This window comes from Schistocerca gregaria, unplaced genomic scaffold (assembly GCF_023897955.1).
Source record: "Schistocerca gregaria isolate iqSchGreg1 unplaced genomic scaffold, iqSchGreg1.2 ptg000445l, whole genome shotgun sequence".
In the NCBI taxonomy this organism is placed as follows: domain Eukaryota; kingdom Metazoa; phylum Arthropoda; class Insecta; order Orthoptera; family Acrididae; genus Schistocerca; species Schistocerca gregaria.
Genome location: NW_026061867.1, coordinates 205903 through 221817, shown reverse-complemented (window position 1 = coordinate 221817; position 15915 = coordinate 205903). Strand labels below are relative to the sequence as shown.

General features: G+C 45.4%; 12 non-coding genes across 12 annotated transcripts; all 12 read left to right on the top strand.

The window, feature by feature from the left end:
* The first annotated feature begins 357 nt into the window (after positions 1-357).
* On the top strand, positions 358-430 carry Trnak-uuu (transfer RNA lysine (anticodon UUU)). Its single transcript has one exon. It is a non-coding gene; the product is annotated as a tRNA-Lys (tRNA).
* An 888-nt stretch (positions 431-1318) lies between these two features.
* Trnas-uga (transfer RNA serine (anticodon UGA)) lies at positions 1319-1400 on the top strand. Its single transcript has one exon. It is a non-coding gene; the product is annotated as a tRNA-Ser (tRNA).
* Positions 1401-1984: 584 nt separating this feature from the next.
* Trnaf-gaa (transfer RNA phenylalanine (anticodon GAA)) lies at positions 1985-2057 on the top strand. Its single transcript has one exon. It is a non-coding gene; the product is annotated as a tRNA-Phe (tRNA).
* A 2250-nt stretch (positions 2058-4307) lies between these two features.
* On the top strand, positions 4308-4380 carry Trnak-uuu (transfer RNA lysine (anticodon UUU)). Its single transcript has one exon. It is a non-coding gene; the product is annotated as a tRNA-Lys (tRNA).
* Positions 4381-5268: 888 nt separating this feature from the next.
* Trnas-uga (transfer RNA serine (anticodon UGA)) lies at positions 5269-5350 on the top strand. Its single transcript has one exon. It is a non-coding gene; the product is annotated as a tRNA-Ser (tRNA).
* Positions 5351-5934: 584 nt separating this feature from the next.
* Positions 5935-6007, top strand: Trnaf-gaa (transfer RNA phenylalanine (anticodon GAA)). The gene has a single exon. It is a non-coding gene; the product is annotated as a tRNA-Phe (tRNA).
* A 2250-nt stretch (positions 6008-8257) lies between these two features.
* Positions 8258-8330, top strand: Trnak-uuu (transfer RNA lysine (anticodon UUU)). The gene has a single exon. It is a non-coding gene; the product is annotated as a tRNA-Lys (tRNA).
* Positions 8331-9218: 888 nt separating this feature from the next.
* Positions 9219-9300, top strand: Trnas-uga (transfer RNA serine (anticodon UGA)). Its single transcript has one exon. It is a non-coding gene; the product is annotated as a tRNA-Ser (tRNA).
* A 584-nt stretch (positions 9301-9884) lies between these two features.
* On the top strand, positions 9885-9957 carry Trnaf-gaa (transfer RNA phenylalanine (anticodon GAA)). The gene has a single exon. It is a non-coding gene; the product is annotated as a tRNA-Phe (tRNA).
* A 2250-nt stretch (positions 9958-12207) lies between these two features.
* Trnak-uuu (transfer RNA lysine (anticodon UUU)) lies at positions 12208-12280 on the top strand. Its single transcript has one exon. It is a non-coding gene; the product is annotated as a tRNA-Lys (tRNA).
* Positions 12281-13168: 888 nt separating this feature from the next.
* Positions 13169-13250, top strand: Trnas-uga (transfer RNA serine (anticodon UGA)). Its single transcript has one exon. It is a non-coding gene; the product is annotated as a tRNA-Ser (tRNA).
* A 584-nt stretch (positions 13251-13834) lies between these two features.
* On the top strand, positions 13835-13907 carry Trnaf-gaa (transfer RNA phenylalanine (anticodon GAA)). The gene has a single exon. It is a non-coding gene; the product is annotated as a tRNA-Phe (tRNA).
* Positions 13908-15915: the final 2008 nt, after the last annotated feature.

Here is a 15915-nt window from a genome sequence, read left to right as displayed (position 1 = left end):
GCGTTCCCTTTTTTGTGTCAGGAGGTAAAGAACGTCTCCAACGGAACCGTGAAATGAGCGAAAACGTGGGAAGCATTGCATTCGAAATGCTTGTGAATTTTCCAATTGCCCAGTGAATGTCGACAAAACACGTAAATCCTCTACTCCAACGTATGAGACCTAACGACTGCTGCGGTTTGTTTTTGCATCGTGTGTCAGCATTCTTCGATAGTCTGCTACGAGCTTAGCGCGACACGTTTGTAGACAGCATTCAGGGACGTTTAATTAGTAACAGCTCGATGCAGCGATAGCACAACTGTGAAGGACATGAGTCAATGTATACCTGTGCATCGTGGGATGATCTCTAACGTCGTGTGAGCCCGGATAGCTCAGTCGGTAGAGCATTAGGCTTTTAACCTAAGGGTCCAGGGTTCAAGTCCCTGTTCGGGCGGAGATTTTAATACTTTGGTAGCGGTGGAAACACTACGGAAAAGAATGCAGCTACGCCGTTTTCTGACGCCACAGTGCTTTAAACCGTAGCAGTTGCATGTTTCGTGTCCGAGTGGTTAAGGCGTCTGACTCGAAATCAGATTCCCTGTGGGAGCGTATGTTCGAATCCTACCGGCTGCGTGCGATTTTGCATATAGAGGAGCAAATATTTTCACACACGTGAACGCGGTTGCATACCAATGACGCCATCCTCAACAAGAAGAAAATTTCCGTTTAACAATACTGAGTGTCGCGGCGGCCGCTGCTTTCTGTGGCTACCGGTTCACCTCTCACTGACGCTGGGACTGCAGAAAGCCGTCGCAGGCCCATGAGTGCGCTCCCGTCATTTTCTCGCGTCGACGCCGAGTTCGTGTGTACACAGACGTGCTTGGAAGCGTTGGACAGAGCAAACATTCATTTCTCTCTTTTTTAAGAATCGCAATACAGTCATTCGAGTGCGGCAAAAGCAATGGTGCAGCGTTTCTTTTCTTAAGATCTCGCAGCTACTTGCAAGTATGTCGACCACTTAAGACGACAGAAAACTAGCGTCAGCGGTGCGTCAGTGGGAAGTCGGTGAAGTCGCCATTGGAACCACAAGCCAGTAATTACGTCATGCGAATGACTCGCACGCCACGCTGCTGTACGATAGCTCAGTCGGTAGAGCGTTTGATTTTCAACCAAAGGGTGTTGGGTTCAAGGAAATGTCTAGGCGAAAATTAATACACTTTCGTAACGGCTAATGTGCTGGCAATGGAAACACTACAGAAAAGAGTGAGGCCACGCAGCTTTCTGCCATTGGATTGCTTCTAAAGGTGGCACTTTCACTTGTCGGAAGACGCTATTGCGACCGGCAGTCGTGGCCGAGTGGTTAAGGCGTCTGACTTGAAATCAGATTCCCTCTGGGAGCGTAGGTTCGAGTCCTGCCGACTGCGGAAATTTTCTCGCTCTCAGAAGATGGACGTTCAGCTGCATCCTAGCAGTTGCGTCTCTACTAAACACGTGGGTCGCCAGCAATGTGCAGTGTTCTTGGGTGCAGCGCTACAGTCGCTCCCAGAAGCCACAGCTCATCTACTCGTCTCACTGCCGTCCACCAGGTGTGAGTGCAAGTGTCGCCTCTCTGGGCAGTACAGATGTGTCCATTTTAGCTTGCCGACGGTGACGTGTAGCAATTTATGAGCTAACGCAAGTCAAATGTTTTAGCGTGTGTTTCTGCTTGATACTGCCTCTCACGTAGTGGAGAGGCTCACTCCTTCTTGTGTCTCGTTCTCTGCACACGAGTTGCACGTGGCATCGATATAGTAAAGGTTTTCTAGCGCCAGCGAAGTCAGTATTACATGAATCGAGTCGACATGTTTGCTTCTTACGATGATGGAATCAGAAGATATGTGTGTGGTACTTCACTGCATCTGCTGCTCGCCTTTCAGCGTCCCTGTGTCTTATCAGACGAAGATGACTGTGAAATTGGCGGCGATTCAGAGGTTAACGAAGACGCGCGAGTATGCAGACATACGCGAGAGCCGAAATAGCTCAGTTGGGAGAGCGTTAGACTGAAGATCTAAAGGTCCCTGGTTCGATCCCGGGTTTCGGCAAGTGTTTGTTTTGAAGCTGATGCCAATGGAATTGCTCCGAGTCTGTGATGATGTAAGTACAGCCGAGAACAAAAATGACTCTATCCTGTAACTGTTCAGGTTATCTAGTGCATGCCGTAAGAGGAACACAGTAGGCAACTCCCTGAGAAGTAAGAAAATACGAAAAGTCCTACCGACTGCGTTCCCTTTTTTGTGTCAGGAGGTAAAGAACGTGTCCAACGGAACCATAGCAAGACTGATGGGCGGGTTAGAGCTAACTAATTTGGTTACAAAGGCAACTGCACTTTACATCAAAAGAACCCTGTTTATGATTAATAAGGACAGAGATAACATCACCTCCCGACTATTCACAACTGTCCAGCCTGGTTCCCTGCAACCCCCGGTTAATGTGGGCAAACTAAACAACACACTAACGCATATCAAGAAATTTTATATTGAGGTCGGCTACTTAGAGGCACGCACAATGTACAAGTCAAATATAACTACAAAGGAGATTCTAAACACATGGCACAAATCGGATACACAAAATACCATAGAAATCAAATATCCGAACGTCATATGGCGTACTGTATGGAAAAACCTTAGCCTCAAAATCCATTCAACAAACGTGGCTTCCACTTGGTACAAGGTAGTCAGCGACACTATACCAACCAATGCAAAACTTTATCAGATAGGACTGTGTGCCACAAATCACTGCACTAAGTGTGGATTCGTGGACACACATCAACACAGATTCACGTGCAGAGGACAATTTCACAATTGGACATGGATCAGATGGAAGATTGCACTCCTCACCAGAAGTGATGGCCGCAATTATACACCACAAACGCTATTACAGCCTGAAGTGACATTTTTTCCAGAAAGCAAAAATAACGCTGTCATGTGGCTCATGGCTCACTACACACATTACGTAATTGGAAGGAATGGATCTGACAATTCAATTGATTTCATCGTCTATATGGAATCCGCTTATTGGGAATCAAAAAAATTCAGTGACCATAAAAAACACTACGGCAACATGTTGAATATAGTCTTCAAGAGGACAGGCATAGGATAAAAACGAACAACACGATAGAAACTATAAGCAAGTAACAAGTAAACAGTGGACTGAGTGACCTATTTTATTAATCTCTGAGAAGTGACTACGGCTTCTACACGGTATTATGTACGAAAAAAAAACCACAACAGAAAAAGGTAAAAACAAATTACAACATTCAAGAACCAAACAGAGCAAATAAAAAAAATAAAAAAAACATAAAATAAAATAAGGGAAAAACCGCAACGTCCACAGTAAAAATTTTGTTCCATGATATAAATAATCTCAGAGGAGACAGACAAAAGGTCTGTGTCCTCCCATGTCATGATGGGGGAGGGGTTCTGTGTCGTGACGCACTTGCAGTGCCGCGAAGAGGCCCCACTGATGTTGCTGCGCGTCCGGGATCCTGCCTTCATTGCGATCTACTTATTGACAAGAGAAGTAAAAAAAAAAGGGGTTAAGGAAAAAAAAGTGGTTAAGGAAGAAAACAAACTTTGGAAGAGCGTTAGAAAAACAAAAAAACTAAAAAAACCGGTCTAAGGCGCTGGTTTAAGGCACCAGTAATGCAAAAAAGAAAGTGGTAGAGCACTGGTCTAGTAAAAACAAAAAATAGCTCAGTTGGGGGGAGAGCGTTAGACTGAAGATCTAAAGGTCACTGGTCCGATCCCGGGTTTCGGCAAGTGTTTGTTTTGAAGCTGATGCCAATGGAATTGCTCCGAGTCTGTGATGATGTAAGTACAGCCGAGAACAAAAATGACTCTATCCTGTAACTGTTCAGGTTATCTAGTGCATGCCGTAAGAGGAACACAGTAGGCAACTCCCTGAGAAGTAAGAAAATACGAAAAGTCCTACCGACTGCGTTCCCTTTTTTGTGTCAGGAGGTAAAGAACGTCTCCAACGGAACCGTGAAATGAGCGAAAACGTGGGAAGCATTGCATTCGAAATGCTTGTGAATTTTCCAATTGCCCAGTGAATGTCGACAAAACACGTAAATCCTCTACTCCAACGTATGAGACCTAACGACTGCTGCGGTTTGTTTTTGCATCGTGTGTCAGCATTCTTCGATAGTCTGCTACGAGCTTAGCGCGACACGTTTGTAGACAGCATTCAGGGACGTTTAATTAGTAACAGCTCGATGCAGCGATAGCACAACTGTGAAGGACATGAGTCAATGTATACCTGTGCATCGTGGAATGATCTCTAACGTCGTGTGAGCCCGGATAGCTCAGTCGGTAGAGCATTAGGCTTTTAACCTAAGGGTCCAGGGTTCAAGTCCCTGTTCGGGCGGAGATTTTAATACTTTGGTAGCGGTGGAAACACTACGGAAAAAAATGCAGCTACGCCGTTTTCTGACGCCACAGTGCTTTAAACCGTAGCAGTTGCATGTTTCGTGTCCGAGTGGTTAAGGCGTCTGACTCGAAATCAGATTCCCTGTGGGAGCGTATGTTCGAATCCTACCGGCTGCGTGCGATTTTGCATATAGAGGAGCAAATATTTTCACACACGTGAACGCGGTTGCATACCAATGACGCCATCCTCAACAAGAAGAAAATTTCCGTTTAACAATACTGAGTGTCGCGGCGGCCGCTGCTTTCTGTGGCTACCGGTTCACCTCTCACTGACGCTGGGACTGCAGAAAGCCGTCGCAGGCCCATGAGTGCGCTCCCGTCATTTTCTCGCGTCGACGCCGAGTTCGTGTGTACACAGACGTGCTTGGAAGCGTTGGACAGAGCAAACATTCATTTCTCCCTTTTTTAAGAATCGCAATACAGTCATTCGAGTGCGGCAAAAGCAATGGTGCAGCGTTTCTTTTCTTAAGATCTCGCAGCTACTTGCAAGTATGTCGACCACTTAAGACGACAGAAAACTAGCGTCAGCGGTGCGTCAGTGGGAAGTCGGTGAAGTCGCCATTGGAGCCACAAGCCAGTAATTACGTCATGCGAATGACTCGCACGCCACGCAGCTGTACGATAGCTCAGTCGGTAGAGCGTTTGATTTTCAACCAAAGGGTGTTGGGTTCAAGGCAATGTCTAGGCGAAAATTAATACACTTTCGTAACGGCTAATGTGCTGGCAATGGAAACACTACAGAAAAGAGTGAGGCCACGCAGCTTTCTGCCATTGGATTGCTTCTAAAGGTGGCACTTTCACTTGTCGGAAGACGCTATTGCGACCGGCAGTCGTGGCCGAGTGGTTAAGGCGTCTGACTTGAAATCAGATTCCCTCTGGGAGCGTAGGTTCGAGTCCTGCCGACTGCGGAAATTTTCTCGCTCTCAGAAGATGGACGTTCAGCTGCATCCTAGCAGTTGCGTCTCTACTAAACACGTGGGTCGCCAGCAATGTGCAGTGTTCTTGGGTGCAGCGCTACAGTCGCTCCCAGAAGCCACAGCTCATCTACTCGTCTCACTGCCGTCCACCAGGTGTGAGTGCAAGTGTCGCCTCTCTGGGCAGTACAGATGTGTCCATTTTAGCTTGCCGACGGTGACGTGTAGCAATTTATGAGCTAACGCAAGTCAAATGTTTTAGCGTGTGTTTCTGCTTGATACTGCCTCTCACATAGTGGAGAGGCTCACTCCTTCTTGTGTCTCGTTCTCTGCACACGAGTTGCACGTGGCATCGATATAGTAAAGGTTTTCTAGCGCCAGCGAAGTCAGTATTACATGAATCGAGTCGACATGTTTGCTTCTTACGATGATGGAATCAGAAGATATGTGTGTGGTACTTCACTGCATCTGCTGCTCGCCTTTCAGCGTCCCTGTGTCTTATCAGACGAAGATGACTGTGAAATTGGCGGCGATTCAGAGGTTAACGAAGACGCGCGAGTATGCAGACATACGCGAGAGCCGAAATAGCTCAGTTGGGAGAGCGTTAGACTGAAGATCTAAAGGTCCCTGGTTCGATCCCGGGTTTCGGCAAGTGTTTGTTTTGAAGCTGATGCCAATGGAATTGCTCCGAGTCTGTGATGATGTAAGTACAGCCGAGAACAAAAATGACTCTATCCTGTAACTGTTCAGGTTATCTAGTGCATGCCGTAAGAGGAACACAGTAGGCAACTCCCTGAGAAGTAAGAAAATACGAAAAGTCCTACCGACTGCGTTCCCTTTTTTGTGTCAGGAGGTAAAGAACGTGTCCAACGGAACCATAGCAAGACTGATGGGCGGGTTAGAGCTAACTAATTTGGTTACAAAGGCAACTGCACTTTACATCAAAAGAACCCTGTTTATGATTAATAAGGACAGAGATAACATCACCTCCCGACTATTCACAACTGTCCAGCCTGGTTCCCTGCAACCCCCGGTTAATGTGGGCAAACTAAACAACACACTAACGCATATCAAGAAATTTTATATTGAGGTCGGCTACTTAGAGGCACGCACAATGTACAAGTCAAATATAACTACAAAGGAGATTCTAAACACATGGCACAAATCGGATACACAAAATACCATAGAAATCAAATATCCGAACGTCATATGGCGTACTGTATGGAAAAACCTTAGCCTCAAAATCCATTCAACAAACGTGGCTTCCACTTGGTACAAGGTAGTCAGCGACACTATACCAACCAATGCAAAACTTTATCAGATAGGACTGTGTGCCACAAATCACTGCACTAAGTGTGGATTCGTGGACACACATCAACACAGATTCACGTGCAGAGGACAATTTCACAATTGGACATGGATCAGATGGAAGATTGCACTCCTCACCAGAAGTGATGGCCGCAATTATACACCACAAACGCTATTACAGCCTGAAGTGACATTTTTTCCAGAAAGCAAAAATAACGCTGTCATGTGGCTCATGGCTCACTACACACATTACGTAATTGGAAGGAATGGATCTGACAATTCAATTGATTTCATCGTCTATATGGAATCCGCTTATTGGGAATCAAAAAAATTCAGTGACCATAAAAAACACTACGGCAACATGTTGAATATAGTCTTCAAGAGGACAGGCATAGGATAAAAACGAACAACACGATAGAAACTATAAGCAAGTAACAAGTAAACAGTGGACTGAGTGACCTATTTTATTAATCTCTGAGAAGTGACTACGGCTTCTACACGGTATTATGTACGAAAAAAAAACCACAACAGAAAAAGGTAAAAACAAATTACAACATTCAAGAACCAAACAGAGCAAATAAAAAAAATAAAAAAAACATAAAATAAAATAAGGGAAAAACCGCAACGTCCACAGTAAAAATTTTGTTCCATGATATAAATAATCTCAGAGGAGACAGACAAAAGGTCTGTGTCCTCCCATGTCATGATGGGGGAGGGGTTCTGTGTCGTGACGCACTTGCAGTGCCGCGAAGAGGCCCCACTGATGTTGCTGCGCGTCCGGGATCCTGCCTTCATTGCGATCTACTTATTGACAAGAGAAGTAAAAAAAAAAGGGGTTAAGGAAAAAAAAGTGGTTAAGGAAGAAAACAAACTTTGGAAGAGCGTTAGAAAAACAAAAAAACTAAAAAAACCGGTCTAAGGCGCTGGTTTAAGGCACCAGTAATGCAAAAAAGAAAGTGGTAGAGCACTGGTCTAGTAAAAACAAAAAATAGCTCAGTTGGGGGGAGAGCGTTAGACTGAAGATCTAAAGGTCACTGGTCCGATCCCGGGTTTCGGCAAGTGTTTGTTTTGAAGCTGATGCCAATGGAATTGCTCCGAGTCTGTGATGATGTAAGTACAGCCGAGAACAAAAATGACTCTATCCTGTAACTGTTCAGGTTATCTAGTGCATGCCGTAAGAGGAACACAGTAGGCAACTCCCTGAGAAGTAAGAAAATACGAAAAGTCCTACCGACTGCGTTCCCTTTTTTGTGTCAGGAGGTAAAGAACGTCTCCAACGGAACCGTGAAATGAGCGAAAACGTGGGAAGCATTGCATTCGAAATGCTTGTGAATTTTCCAATTGCCCAGTGAATGTCGACAAAACACGTAAATCCTCTACTCCAACGTATGAGACCTAACGACTGCTGCGGTTTGTTTTTGCATCGTGTGTCAGCATTCTTCGATAGTCTGCTACGAGCTTAGCGCGACACGTTTGTAGACAGCATTCAGGGACGTTTAATTAGTAACAGCTCGATGCAGCGATAGCACAACTGTGAAGGACATGAGTCAATGTATACCTGTGCATCGTGGAATGATCTCTAACGTCGTGTGAGCCCGGATAGCTCAGTCGGTAGAGCATTAGGCTTTTAACCTAAGGGTCCAGGGTTCAAGTCCCTGTTCGGGCGGAGATTTTAATACTTTGGTAGCGGTGGAAACACTACGGAAAAAAATGCAGCTACGCCGTTTTCTGACGCCACAGTGCTTTAAACCGTAGCAGTTGCATGTTTCGTGTCCGAGTGGTTAAGGCGTCTGACTCGAAATCAGATTCCCTGTGGGAGCGTATGTTCGAATCCTACCGGCTGCGTGCGATTTTGCATATAGAGGAGCAAATATTTTCACACACGTGAACGCGGTTGCATACCAATGACGCCATCCTCAACAAGAAGAAAATTTCCGTTTAACAATACTGAGTGTCGCGGCGGCCGCTGCTTTCTGTGGCTACCGGTTCACCTCTCACTGACGCTGGGACTGCAGAAAGCCGTCGCAGGCCCATGAGTGCGCTCCCGTCATTTTCTCGCGTCGACGCCGAGTTCGTGTGTACACAGACGTGCTTGGAAGCGTTGGACAGAGCAAACATTCATTTCTCCCTTTTTTAAGAATCGCAATACAGTCATTCGAGTGCGGCAAAAGCAATGGTGCAGCGTTTCTTTTCTTAAGATCTCGCAGCTACTTGCAAGTATGTCGACCACTTAAGACGACAGAAAACTAGCGTCAGCGGTGCGTCAGTGGGAAGTCGGTGAAGTCGCCATTGGAGCCACAAGCCAGTAATTACGTCATGCGAATGACTCGCACGCCACGCAGCTGTACGATAGCTCAGTCGGTAGAGCGTTTGATTTTCAACCAAAGGGTGTTGGGTTCAAGGCAATGTCTAGGCGAAAATTAATACACTTTCGTAACGGCTAATGTGCTGGCAATGGAAACACTACAGAAAAGAGTGAGGCCACGCAGCTTTCTGCCATTGGATTGCTTCTAAAGGTGGCACTTTCACTTGTCGGAAGACGCTATTGCGACCGGCAGTCGTGGCCGAGTGGTTAAGGCGTCTGACTTGAAATCAGATTCCCTCTGGGAGCGTAGGTTCGAGTCCTGCCGACTGCGGAAATTTTCTCGCTCTCAGAAGATGGACGTTCAGCTGCATCCTAGCAGTTGCGTCTCTACTAAACACGTGGGTCGCCAGCAATGTGCAGTGTTCTTGGGTGCAGCGCTACAGTCGCTCCCAGAAGCCACAGCTCATCTACTCGTCTCACTGCCGTCCACCAGGTGTGAGTGCAAGTGTCGCCTCTCTGGGCAGTACAGATGTGTCCATTTTAGCTTGCCGACGGTGACGTGTAGCAATTTATGAGCTAACGCAAGTCAAATGTTTTAGCGTGTGTTTCTGCTTGATACTGCCTCTCACATAGTGGAGAGGCTCACTCCTTCTTGTGTCTCGTTCTCTGCACACGAGTTGCACGTGGCATCGATATAGTAAAGGTTTTCTAGCGCCAGCGAAGTCAGTATTACATGAATCGAGTCGACATGTTTGCTTCTTACGATGATGGAATCAGAAGATATGTGTGTGGTACTTCACTGCATCTGCTGCTCGCCTTTCAGCGTCCCTGTGTCTTATCAGACGAAGATGACTGTGAAATTGGCGGCGATTCAGAGGTTAACGAAGACGCGCGAGTATGCAGACATACGCGAGAGCCGAAATAGCTCAGTTGGGAGAGCGTTAGACTGAAGATCTAAAGGTCCCTGGTTCGATCCCGGGTTTCGGCAAGTGTTTGTTTTGAAGCTGATGCCAATGGAATTGCTCCGAGTCTGTGATGATGTAAGTACAGCCGAGAACAAAAATGACTCTATCCTGTAACTGTTCAGGTTATCTAGTGCATGCCGTAAGAGGAACACAGTAGGCAACTCCCTGAGAAGTAAGAAAATACGAAAAGTCCTACCGACTGCGTTCCCTTTTTTGTGTCAGGAGGTAAAGAACGTGTCCAACGGAACCATAGCAAGACTGATGGGCGGGTTAGAGCTAACTAATTTGGTTACAAAGGCAACTGCACTTTACATCAAAAGAACCCTGTTTATGATTAATAAGGACAGAGATAACATCACCTCCCGACTATTCACAACTGTCCAGCCTGGTTCCCTGCAACCCCCGGTTAATGTGGGCAAACTAAACAACACACTAACGCATATCAAGAAATTTTATATTGAGGTCGGCTACTTAGAGGCACGCACAATGTACAAGTCAAATATAACTACAAAGGAGATTCTAAACACATGGCACAAATCGGATACACAAAATACCATAGAAATCAAATATCCGAACGTCATATGGCGTACTGTATGGAAAAACCTTAGCCTCAAAATCCATTCAACAAACGTGGCTTCCACTTGGTACAAGGTAGTCAGCGACACTATACCAACCAATGCAAAACTTTATCAGATAGGACTGTGTGCCACAAATCACTGCACTAAGTGTGGATTCGTGGACACACATCAACACAGATTCACGTGCAGAGGACAATTTCACAATTGGACATGGATCAGATGGAAGATTGCACTCCTCACCAGAAGTGATGGCCGCAATTATACACCACAAACGCTATTACAGCCTGAAGTGACATTTTTTCCAGAAAGCAAAAATAACGCTGTCATGTGGCTCATGGCTCACTACACACATTACGTAATTGGAAGGAATGGATCTGACAATTCAATTGATTACATCGTCTATATGGAATCCGCTTATTGGGAATCAAAAAAATTCAGTGACCATAAAAAACACTACGGCAACATGTTGAATATAGTCTTCAAGAGGACAGGCATAGGATAAAAACGAACAACACGATAGAAACTATAAGCAAGTAACAAGTAAACAGTGGACTGAGTGACCTATTTTATTAATCTCTGAGAAGTGACTACGGCTTCTACACGGTATTATGTACGAAAAAAAAACCACAACAGAAAAAGGTAAAAACAAATTACAACATTCAAGAACCAAACAGAGCAAATAAAAAAAATAAAAAAAACATAAAATAAAATAAGGGAAAAACCGCAACGTCCACAGTAAAAATTTTGTTCCATGATATAAATAATCTCAGAGGAGACAGACAAAAGGTCTGTGTCCTCCCATGTCATGATGGGGGAGGGGTTCTGTGTCGTGACGCACTTGCAGTGCCGCGAAGAGGCCCCACTGATGTTGCTGCGCGTCCGGGATCCTGCCTTCATTGCGATCTACTTATTGACAAGAGAAGTAAAAAAAAAAGGGGTTAAGGAAAAAAAAGTGGTTAAGGAAGAAAACAAACTTTGGAAGAGCGTTAGAAAAACAAAAAAACTAAAAAAACCGGTCTAAGGCGCTGGTTTAAGGCACCAGTAATGCAAAAAAGAAAGTGGTAGAGCACTGGTCTAGTAAAAACAAAAAATAGCTCAGTTGGGGGGAGAGCGTTAGACTGAAGATCTAAAGGTCACTGGTCCGATCCCGGGTTTCGGCAAGTGTTTGTTTTGAAGCTGATGCCAATGGAACTGCTCCGAGTCTGTGATGATGTAAGTACAGCCGAGAACAAAAATGACTCTATCCTGTAACTGTTCAGGTTATCTAGTGCATGCCGTAAGAGGAACACAGTAGGCAACTCCCTGAGAAGTAAGAAAATACGAAAAGTCCTACCGACTGCGTTCCCTTTTTTGTGTCAGGAGGTAAAGAACATCTCCAACGGAACCGTGAAATGAGCGAAAACGTGGGAAGCATTGCATTCGAAATGCTTGTGAATTTTCCAATTGCCCAGTGAATGTCGACAAAACACGTAAATCCTCTACTCCAACGTATGAGACCTAACGACTGCTGCGGTTTGTTTTTGCATCGTGTGTCAGCATTCTTCGATAGTCTGCTACGATCTTAGCGCGACACGTTTGTAGACAGCATTCAGGGACGTTTAATTAGTAACAGCTCGATGCAGCGATAGCACAACTGTGAAGGACATGAGTCAATGTATACCTGTGCATCGTGGAATGATCTCTAACGTCGTGTGAGCCCGGATAGCTCAGTCGGTAGAGCATTAGGCTTTTAACCTAAGGGTCCAGGGTTCAAGTCCCTGTTCGGGCGGAGATTTTAATACTTTGGTAGCGGTGGAAACACTACGGAAAAAAATGCAGCTCCGCCGTTTTCTGACGCCACAGTGCTTTAAACCGTAGCAGTTGCATGTTTCGTGTCCGAGTGGTTAAGGCGTCTGACTCGAAATCAGATTCCCTGTGGGAGCGTATGTTCGAATCCTACCGGCTGCGTGCGATTTTGCATATAGAGGAGCAAATATTTTCACACACGTGAACGCGGTTGCATACCAATGACGCCATCCTCAACAAGAAGAAAATTTCCGTTTAACAATACTGAGTGTCGCGGCGGCCGCTGCTTTCTGTGGCTACCGGTTCACCTCTCACTGACGCTGGGACTGCAGAAAGCCGTCGCAGGCCCATGAGTGCGCTCCCGTCATTTTCTCGCGTCGACGCCGAGTTCGTGTGTACACAGACGTGCTTGGAAGCGTTGGACAGAGCAAACATTCATTTCTCTCTTTTTTAAGAATCGCAATACAGTCATTCGAGTGCGGCAAAAGCAATGGTGCAGCGTTTCTTTTCTTAAGATCTCGCAGCTACTTGCAAGTATGTCGACCACTTAAGACGACAGAAAACTAGCGTCAGCGGTGCGTCAGTGGGAAGTCGGTGAAGTCGCCATTGGAGCCACAAGCCAGTAATTACGTCATGCGAATGACTCGCACGCCACGCAGCTGTACGATAGCTCAGTCGGTAGAGCGTTTGATTTTCAACCAAAGGGTGTTGGGTTCAAGGCAATGTCTAGGCGAAAATTAATACACTTCCGTAACGGCTAATGTGCTGGCAATGGAAACACTACAGAAAAGAGTGAGGCCACGCAGCTTTCTGCCATTGGATTGCTTCTAAAGGTGGCACTTTCACATGTCGGAAGACGCTATTGCGACCGGCAGTCGTGGCCGAGTGGTTAAGGCGTCTGACTTGAAATCAGATTCCCTCTGGGAGCGTAGGTTCGAGTCCTGCCGACTGCGGAAATTTTCTCGCTCTCAGAAGATGGACGTTCAGCTGCATCCTAGCAGTTGCGTCTCTACTAAACACGTGGGTCGCCAGCAATGTGCAGTGTTCTTGGGTGCAGCGCTACAGTCGCTCCCAGAAGCCACAGCTCATCTACTCGTCTCACTGTCGTCCACCAGGTGTGAGTGCAAGTGTCGCCTCTCTGGGCAGTACAGATGTGTCCATTTTAGCTTGCAGACGGTGACGTGTAGCAATTTATGAGCTAACGCAAGTCAAATGTTTTAGCGTGTGTATCTGCTTGATACTGCCTCTCACATAGTGGAGAGGCTCACTCCTTCTTGTGTCTCGTTCTCTGCACACGAGTTGCACGTGGCATCGATATAGTAAAGGTTTTCTAGCGCCAGCGAAGTCAGTATTACATGAATCGAGTCGACATGTTTGCTTCTTACGATGATGGAATCAGAAGATATGTGTGTGGTACTTCACTGCATCTGCTGCTCGCCTTTCAGCGTCCCTGTGTCTTATCAGACGAAGATGACTGTGAAATTGGCGGCGATTCAGAGGTTAACGAAGACGCGCGAGTATGCAGACATACGCGTGAGCCGAAATAGCTCAGTTGGGAGAGCGTTAGACTGAAGATCTAAAGGTCACTGGTTCGATCCCGGGTTTCGGCAAGTGTTTGTTTTGAAGCTGATGCCAATGGAATTGCTCCGAGTCTGTGATGATGTAAGTACAGCCGAGAACAAAAATGACTCTATCCTGTAACTGTTCAGGTTATCTAGTGCATGCCGTAAGAGGAACACAGTAGGCAACTCCCTGAGAAGTAAGAAAATACGAAAAGTCCTACCAACTGCGTTCCCTTTTTTGTGTCAGGAGGTAAAGAACGTCTCCAACGGAACCATAGCAAGACTGATGGGCGGGTTAGAGCTAACTAATTTGGTTACAAAGGCAACTGCACTTTACATCAAAAGAACCCTGTTTATGATTAATAAGGACAGAGATAACATCACCTCCCGACTATTCACAACTGTCCAGCCTGGTTCCCTGCAACCCCCGGTTAATGTGGGCAAACTAAACAACACACTAACGCATATCAAGAAATTTTATATTGAGGTCGGCTACTTAGAGGCACGCACAATGTACAAGTCAAATATAACTACAAAGGAGATTCTAAACACATGGCACAAATCGGATACACAAAATACCATAGAAATCAAATATCCGAACGTCATATGGCGTACTGTATGGAAAAACCTTAGCCTCAAAATCCATTCAACAAACGTGGCTTCCACTTGGTACAAGGTAGTCAGCGACACTATACCAACCAATGCAAAACTTTATCAGATAGGACTGTGTGCCACAAATCACTGCACTAAGTGTGGATTCGTGGACACACATCAACACAGATTCACGTGCAGAGGACAATTTCACAATTGGACATGGATCAGATGGAAGATTGCACTCCTCACCAGAAGTGATGGCCGCAATTATACACCACAAACGCTACTACAGCCTGAAGTGACATTTTTTCCAGAAAGCAAAAATAACGCTGTCATGTGGCTCATGGCTCACTACACACATTACGTAATTGGAAGGAATGGATCTGACAATTCAATTGATTTCATCGTCTATATGGAATCCGCTTATTGGGAATCAAAAAAATTCAGTGACCATAAAAAACACTACGGCAACATGTTGAATATAGTCTTCAAGAGGACAGGCATAGGATAAAAACGAACAACACGATAGAAACTATAAGCAAGTAACAAGTAAACAGTGGACTGAGTGACCTATTTTATTAATCTCTGAGAAGTGACTACGGCTTCTACACGGTATTATGTACGAAAAAAAAAAACACAACAGAAAAAGGTAAAAACAAATTACAACATTCAAGAACCAAACAGAGCAAATAAAAAAAATAAAAAAAACATAAAATAAAATAAGGGAAAAACCGCAACGTCCACAGTAAAAATTTTGTTCCATGATATAAATAATCTCAGAGGAGACAGACAAAAGGTCTGTGTCCTCCCATGTCATGATGGGGGAGGGGTTCTGTGTCGTGACGCACTTGCAGTGCCGCGAAGAGGCCCCACTGATGTTGCTGCGCGTCCGGGATCCTGCCTTCATTGCGATCTACTTATTGACAAGAGAAGTAAAAAAAAAAGGGGTTAAGGAAAAAAAAGTGGTTAAGGAAGAAAACAAACTTTGGAAGAGCGTTAGAAAAACAAAAAAACTAAAAAAACCGGTCTAAGGCGCTGGTTTAAGGCACCAGTAATGCAAAAAAGAAAGTGGTAGAGCACTGGTCTAGTAAAAACAAAAAATAGCTCAGTTGGGGGGAGAGCGTTAGACTGAAGATCTAAAGGTCACTGGTCCGATCCCGGGTTTCGGCAAGTGTTGGTTTTGAAGCTGATGCCAATGGAATTGCTCCGAGTCTGTGATGATGTAAGTACAGCCGAGAACAAAAATGACTCTATCCTGTAACTGTTCAGGTTATCTAGTGCATGCCGTAAGAGGAACACAGTAGGCAACTCCCTGAGAAGTAAGAAAATACGAAAAGTCCTACCGACTGCGTTCCCTTTTTTGTGTCAGGAGGTAAAGAACATCTCCAACGGAACCGTGAAATGAGCGAAAACGTGGGAAGCATTGCATTCGAAATGCTTGTGAATTTTCCAATTGCCCAGT